Here is a 7,506-nt window from a genome sequence, read left to right as displayed (position 1 = left end):
CACATAAGACACACATAACTGTGTGCCACATGCCACTCTAAATCTTTTATATAGGGGACTCCTATTAGAAGATGACCAAGATAAACTGGAGCTAGGAGTTTAGCCACTCTAGGATTAATTTCCTCATCTGAAAAAGGAAGAGAGTTATATCCGTCTTACTGGATGATATTATTCAATGAAGTAATGCTTGTAAAGCACGTAAAACAGCATTTCTGAATAAACAAGTCTTCTTTTTTTTTTTTTTTTTTTTTTTTTTGAGTTGGAGTCTCACTCTGTCACCCAGACTGGAGTACAATGGCCACTCCTGGCCACTGCAGCCTCGACCCACTGGGCTCTGGCGATCCTTCCACCTCAGCCTTCCAAGTAGCCGGAATTACAGGCATGTGTTACCATGCCCGGCTGATTTATTTATTTATTGTAGAGATGAGGTCTCACCAAGTTGCCCAGGTGGGTCTCAAACCCGGGGGCTCAAGCAATCCACTCACCTCAGCCTCCTAAAGGAACAGGATTACAGGCTGAGCCACCGAGCCCGGCAACAAATGTTCTTTGTCATGTTCTTGATTGGTCATCCCATTAGTGCACTGGTGAGTATTACTTCCAATTAATATTTTGGCTACTTGGTTTCTTTGTCATCGAGTTATATGTTAGTTCTGTTACTGAACAGTAATGCATGTTTTAAGATCATAAATTAACTAAGGGAACTGAGAGACAGTTGCCTAATCAATTATGCATTCCCTTACTCCAGAGAGGAGTAGATCTGTGCATGAGAGGAAAATCATGACACTTGGTTTTATTCACAGTTTAACAGAATCATAAATGTTTTCATCTCTTTGTAACTTCTTTATCAGTGTCACTTATTTTTACCTTGTTATTTTGAAGAGACAGCCAATTTGAAGCACATTTTAGCTACACGACAATTAATGACAGCTTAAACCAGTGTGCCAGTTAAAATTCTATGATGAACTGACAATCTAGCAAACACATTTAATTAGATAAATTGTTATATATTGTTGCATTATATATCTTCTTTGACATGGAAATGCCTCATGATTTAGCTTTTTCCTACATAGAGATCTCTAATCCAGTAATATTTCTAAAACTTGCTTGTTTTCCCTGTTTTTTTAGTAATCAGTATTATTAAAAATGCAATTAAACTATATCACCAGCAGATGGCAATAATGATCTATAAATAATTTTTAAAAGTTTAGGCAATTTTAAAATTTATTTTTACAATAAAATATGTTCTTATAATAAATCAGTTTTTATAATGTTATTTTACCAAATATTAAATGTGGGGAAATTCCAAATATAACCCTGCATAAAAATAACATTGCACATTTCATATATCAAAATAATTAAGATCTTCATAATAGCCAATATTTAGTTTCCCAGACAATAATGACTTTGGTTTAATTGATTCAGATAATTTGTTATCAAATTAACAAGTTTCGGCTGGGTGTAGTGGCTCACACATCCCAAACTTTGGAAGACAGAGACCAGAGGATTGCCTGAGCTCAGTAGCCCAAGACCAGCCTGGGCAACATGGTGAGAACTCAGCTCAACAATAAACTAAAAAATTAGCTGGGCGTGGTGGCACACACCTGTAGTTCGTTCCAGCTACTTGGAAGGCTGAGGCAGAAGGATCACCTGAGCACAACAGGTTGAAGCTGTGGTGGCCTTGAGTGTGCCACTGTGTTCCAGCCTGGGCAACAAAGTGAGACTCCAACTCAAAAAAAAAAAAAAAGAGTGCAAGTTTTAACTTTACACAAATACGTAACTGAAAGTTTAAGTACATAGCTAAGTTACATCTACATCTATTCTATTGAGTCATACAGTGCCGGGTACTAAGTTCTCCTTTTACTAGTGCTTCCCTTTTCTCCTCCTTGGTCTCCAGCTGTGTGCTCAGGCTCCACCTTTAAAGGTCTTACTCTGCAATTCACCCCACACTTTGTCCTACACCCTGTCTGCCAGGTGGTATACTTCTCAATGCTTACCCAGATAAACTGAGCCCATCTCTCTCTTCAGCCCAGCCCCAAGCTGGCCTCCCCCTCATCCCTGGCCTGCTTCCAAATAGGTATGGACCCCTCCCCCCAAAATAAATATGGAACTTTAAACTGCTCTTCTTGTCTTTGCTAAAATCTGTTGAAACTCCTCTTGCCTCTTGAGCTACTTACCAGTGATAATTTATAGTCCTGCAGAAGAAAAATTGTTGAGTTATGCAATTTTGAAGGCCTTGCCCCTTGGGTTCAAAGAAGGCAAATATAATTTTTTAAAAAAATTTATTTAAATGTAGAAATATTTGTTTAAAGGGCCAGTATAGTGCCTTAGTTATGCTTTTATAGACAGAATTTAAATCCTGGTTATATTGTTTACAGGTTGCATATTCCTTACATTAAATGCTTGGACCCAGAAGTGTTTTGGATTAGGGATTCAGGAATATTTGTATATACATAATGAGATATCTTGGGGATGGGATCCAAGCCTAAACACAAAATCCATTTATGTTTCATACACACCTTATATACACATAGCCTGTAGGTAATTTTATACACTCTTTTAACTAATTTTGTGTATGAAAAAGTTTGTGTGCACTGAACCATCATCAAACTGCAACCTGTCATGTGAGGTTAGTTGTGGAATTTTCCACTGGTGGCATTATGTCAGTGCTTAGAAGGTTTTGGATTTTGGAACATTTTAGTTTTCAGATTTTCAGATGCTCAACCTGTATAGAACTCTGAGTACTTAATCTCTAAGCCACAGTTTTCTCATGCCTCAAATGGGAATAATAATAGTACCTACCATGTAAAGTTTTTGCAGATATTATATATAATATACAATATAAAGTACATAGATAATATTAAATATTTTATAAAAAGTAGCAATTACCTTCACCATATCAAGGCTCAGAATGATTTATAGTATAAATTTTTTTTTTATTTTTCTAAGGAGTCCAAAGAATAAGCCACAATTCTTCCCAGAGCGGGAGGGAGAAGAGGGGATAAAAATAAACGAATATAAATTGAGAACCTAAGGCCCACCTAATGCCATGAAATGGGTAGTATTATCTTCTTTTTACACATAAAAAATTAAGATATGCATTTGTGCAAAGTTAAAACTTGTGCTTTTTTTTTTTTTTTTTTTTTTTTTAGTCAAGAGTCTCATTTTGTTGCCTGGGTTGGAAAACAGTGGCAGGCTCAAGGCCATCGCAGCTTCAACCTGCTGGGTTCAGGTGATCCTTCTGCCTCAGCCTTTCAAGTAGCTGGATTCTAGACAGCTCACTCTTAACTCAAGTGCACAAGTTTTACACCCCTGGAAGTCTTCAAAGTTGACTAGTCCCTCAAGAATGAAAATAATAAATTGCTGGATAGTTTGAAATTTTTTTAATGTTTTAAATAATAGCTTTAGTGAGATATAATTCATATACCATAAAATTTACTTATAAAGTGTATAATTCAATAATTTTACTATGTTCACAAGGTTGTACAACCATCATCATTATCTCATTCCACATTTTCACTATTCCTAAAAGAAACCCCATACCCATTAGTAGTCACTTCCATTCCTCCCTCCTACCAGCCCCTGGCAAGCACTAATTGATTTTATGTTTCTATGGGTATTCTTTTGCTGGACATTTCATAAGAACGGGATCTTACAATATGTAGTCCTTTGTGAATGGCTTTTTTCTCTTAGCGTAATGTTTACAAGGTTCATCCCATGCTGTAACATTTATCAGTGCTTCATTTTTTGATACCTAAATAATATTCCACTGTATGGATATACCACATTTTATTTATCCATTCACCAGTTGGCAGACATTTGGGTTGTTTCCACTTTTTGCCTGCTGTGAATAATGATGCTATGAAGATTTATATAAAAGTTTTTGTAGGACATATATTTTCATTTTTCCTACATGTATACCTAAAGAATGGAATTGCTAGGTCATATAGTAACTACATATTTATCTTTTTTCTTTTCTTTCCCTTTTTTTTCTAAAGACAGAGTCTCACTCTGTAACCCAGACTGGTGTGCAATGGCACAATCCTGGCTCACTGCAGCTTCAACCTCTTGGACTCAAGTGTTCCTCCCACCTCAGCCTCCTGATTAACTGGGATTACAAGCACACTTCACCATGCCTGGCTAATTTTTAAAATTTTCTGTAGAGACGAAGTCTCGTTATGTTGCTCAGTTTAGTCTTGAATTCTTGGGTTCCAGCGGTTCTCCCACCTCAGCCTCTCAAAGTGCTGGGATTACAGGCATGAGCCTCTGTGCCCAGACTATGTTTATCCTTTTGACGAATTGCCAGACTGTTGTCCAGAGTGGTTGCACCACTTTATGTTCTCACCACCAATATACAAGGGTTCCAATTTCTCCACATCTCCACAGCTTGATAGTGCACTTCTTTTTATTGCTGAAAAATGTTCCAACGTATGGATGATGGATACACCACAGTCTGCTTATCCGTTTACCTATTGAGGAACATCTCGGTTCCAAGTTTTGGCAATTATTAATAAACATCCTTGCCAACAGTTGTTATTATTCCTCATTAGGATTATAGCCATCCAAGTGGGTATGAAGTGTATCTTGTTGTTGTTTCCCTAATAGACTGGTTTTTTTTTAACAGTTTTAAGTTTACAGAAAAATTAAACAGAAAATACAGGATTCCCATATATCCCCTTCCACCACTCTTGTTCACAGTTTCTATTAACATTTTGAACTCATGTAGTAATACATTTTTTATAATTGATAAACCAATATTAGCACATAATTACTAACCAAAGTTCATAGTTTACATTATGGTTCACTCATTGAGCTATACAGTTCTATAGGTGTTGACAGATGCACAATTTCCTGTATACACCATTACTGTATCACAGAATTGTTTCACGACCCCAAATATCCCTTGTGCTCTCTCCATTCATTCTTTCCTCCCCGCCAAACCCCGGAAACTACTGCTGTTTTTACCATCTCTGTAATTTTGCCTTTTCCAGAATGTCATATAGTTGAAATCGTACAGTAGGTAGCCCTTTTAAAATGACTTTTTCACTTAGCAATCAATATGTACTTGAGATTCCTCCAAGTCTTCTCACAGCTTGATGGCACATTTTTTATTGCTGAAAAATATTCCAGTGTATGTACCAGAGTCTGCTTATCCATTTACCTGTTGAGGGACATCTTGGTTCTAAGTTTTGGCAATTATTAATAAAGCTGCTATGAACATTCATGTGCAGACTTCTGACTGGACATAACATTTCAATTCATTTGGGTAAATACCTAGGAACACAATCGCCAGATCACATGATAAGATTATGTTAGCTTTGCAAGAAACTGGCAAACTGTCTTTTTAAATGACTGTACCACTTTGCATTCTCACCAACAATGAATGAGATTTCCTCTTGCCTTTATCCTCACCATCATTGGTGTTGCCTATGTTTTGGATTTTATCCATTCTAATAGGTGTGTAATGATATCCCATGTTTTTAAATTTGCAATTCTCTAATCACATATGATGTTGAACATCTTTTCATATGCTTATTTGCCATCTGTATATCTCCTTTGGTTAGGTATCTGTTCAGATAGATCTTTTGCCCATATTTTAATTGAGTTGTTTTTCTTGTTGTCCAGTTTTAAGAAGACTTTATATATTTTAAATACAAATCATTTTTCAGATCTGTATCTGCAAATATTTTCTCCTATTCTGTGTCTAGTGTTTTTATTCTCTTAAAAATGTTTTTCACAGAAACTTTTAATTTTAATGTCATTTATAATGTTAACGTTTTGATAATGGAGTATGCTTTTGGTTTTTGTATCTAAAAAACAGCGAGATTACCTAGATTTTCTCCTATGTTATCTTCTAAAAGTTTTATAATTTTGCAATTGTATATGTCTATGATCCACCTTAAGTTACTTATTGCAAAAGGTAGAAGGTTTGTGTTTAGACTTATTTTGCATGTGAATATTCAGTTGTTCCAGTACCATTTGTTGAAAAGATTAGTTTCTCCACTAAATTGCCTTTGTTCTTTCATCAAAGGTGTTCTTTCATCAAAGATCAGTTGACTTATTTGGTTCTATTTCTGGGTTTTCTGTTCCATTGATCTATTTGTCTAGTCTCTCACAAAGAATATATTTTTATTCCTATAGTTTTGTAGTAAGTTTTGAAGTCAGTTACTGTCAGTCTATGTACTTCTTTAATACTGTGTTGCTTATTCTGAGTCTTTTTCTTTTCCACATAAACTTTAAAAAAAGTTAGTTTGTAGCCACAACTAACTTGCTGTGATTTTTACTGGGCTTGTGTTTAACTTATGGATCAAGCTGGTAAGAACAGACAACTTAACAAAATTGCATTTACCTGTCAATGAATATGTAGTATCTTTCCATTGATTTAGATCTTCTTTGACTTCTTTCATCAGTCCTATAGTTTTCCTCATATGCATATTATTTATACCGAAATATTTCTTTTTATATTCTTTTTTCCTTTTTTAGTGGTGATAGAAAGGTAGGTTTGTGTATTTTTATTTCAAATGATTCACTGCTAGTATATAGAAAAGCAATGGACTTTTAAAAACATTAACCTTCTTTCCTACAATCTTGATATATAGCTAATAATCGCTTACTCATTCTACACTTTTTTGTTGAATGTACATTAATTTCCTATATTTGTAAATCAACAAAAATAAAAAATTCATTAAAACTGCAAGTAAACTGAACAACTGAACCCAATTGTATTGCAAATGAAAAACAACCACCCAGGAGGACAAAACAAGAACCAATTTAAGTAACTGTTGAATGTGTCATTTGACTATACACTTTTAGTTGAGTAGCAGGGAATTAAGGCAAACAAATCCTGACCTCTTTTTGGAAGGTTTGTATATTGCAGTTGTATGAGTGAAATTAGCTTAAGTATATGGTAGAATCAAGCAAATAAGTATGTTGATGTCCTTGAGAACCAGGGTTCTCACTGTGGTAGAAAGCATATACAGGTATGGAATGGGGCAAAGCAAGGGAAAAAAGAAAAATGGGAATGCAATGCTATAGGAGACATTATTGGGTCACTTTACAAAATTGGAATACAGATGGTAGATCACAGTAATGTACCACTGTTAAGTTCCTGATTATTGTTAATTCTACTGTAATTATTTAATAGAATCTTACTGTTTTTCTTAGAAAATCTACTTTTAATTATTTGGAGTAATGGGGCATATGTCAACTTACTCTCAAATGGTTTAGAAAACCAATTTGTATATATTACATACCTTGCATGTGTGTTTATGCATGCACTACTCATTGTGAATGTACATGATCAAGCAAATGGTTAACAGCTGGTGAACCTGGGTAAAGGGTGTCCAGAGTTTTGTTGTCGTTTGTCTGTTTTTTATTCTTGCAACTTTTCTAAAAGCTTAGTTTTCTTCCAAATAAAAGATTTTTAAAAGGTTGGTATTTGGCATTCACAAAAATTAAGGGCAATAGAGCAGACTTTTGAAAACAGAAGTATGATAACATCAAATATTT

This window comes from Carlito syrichta, unplaced genomic scaffold (assembly GCF_000164805.1).
Source record: "Carlito syrichta isolate Samal-C Ts95f unplaced genomic scaffold, Tarsius_syrichta-2.0.1 Scaffold305182, whole genome shotgun sequence".
NCBI classification, from domain to species: Eukaryota; Metazoa; Chordata; class Mammalia; order Primates; family Tarsiidae; genus Carlito; species Carlito syrichta.
This window is presented reverse-complemented; position numbering follows the sequence as displayed.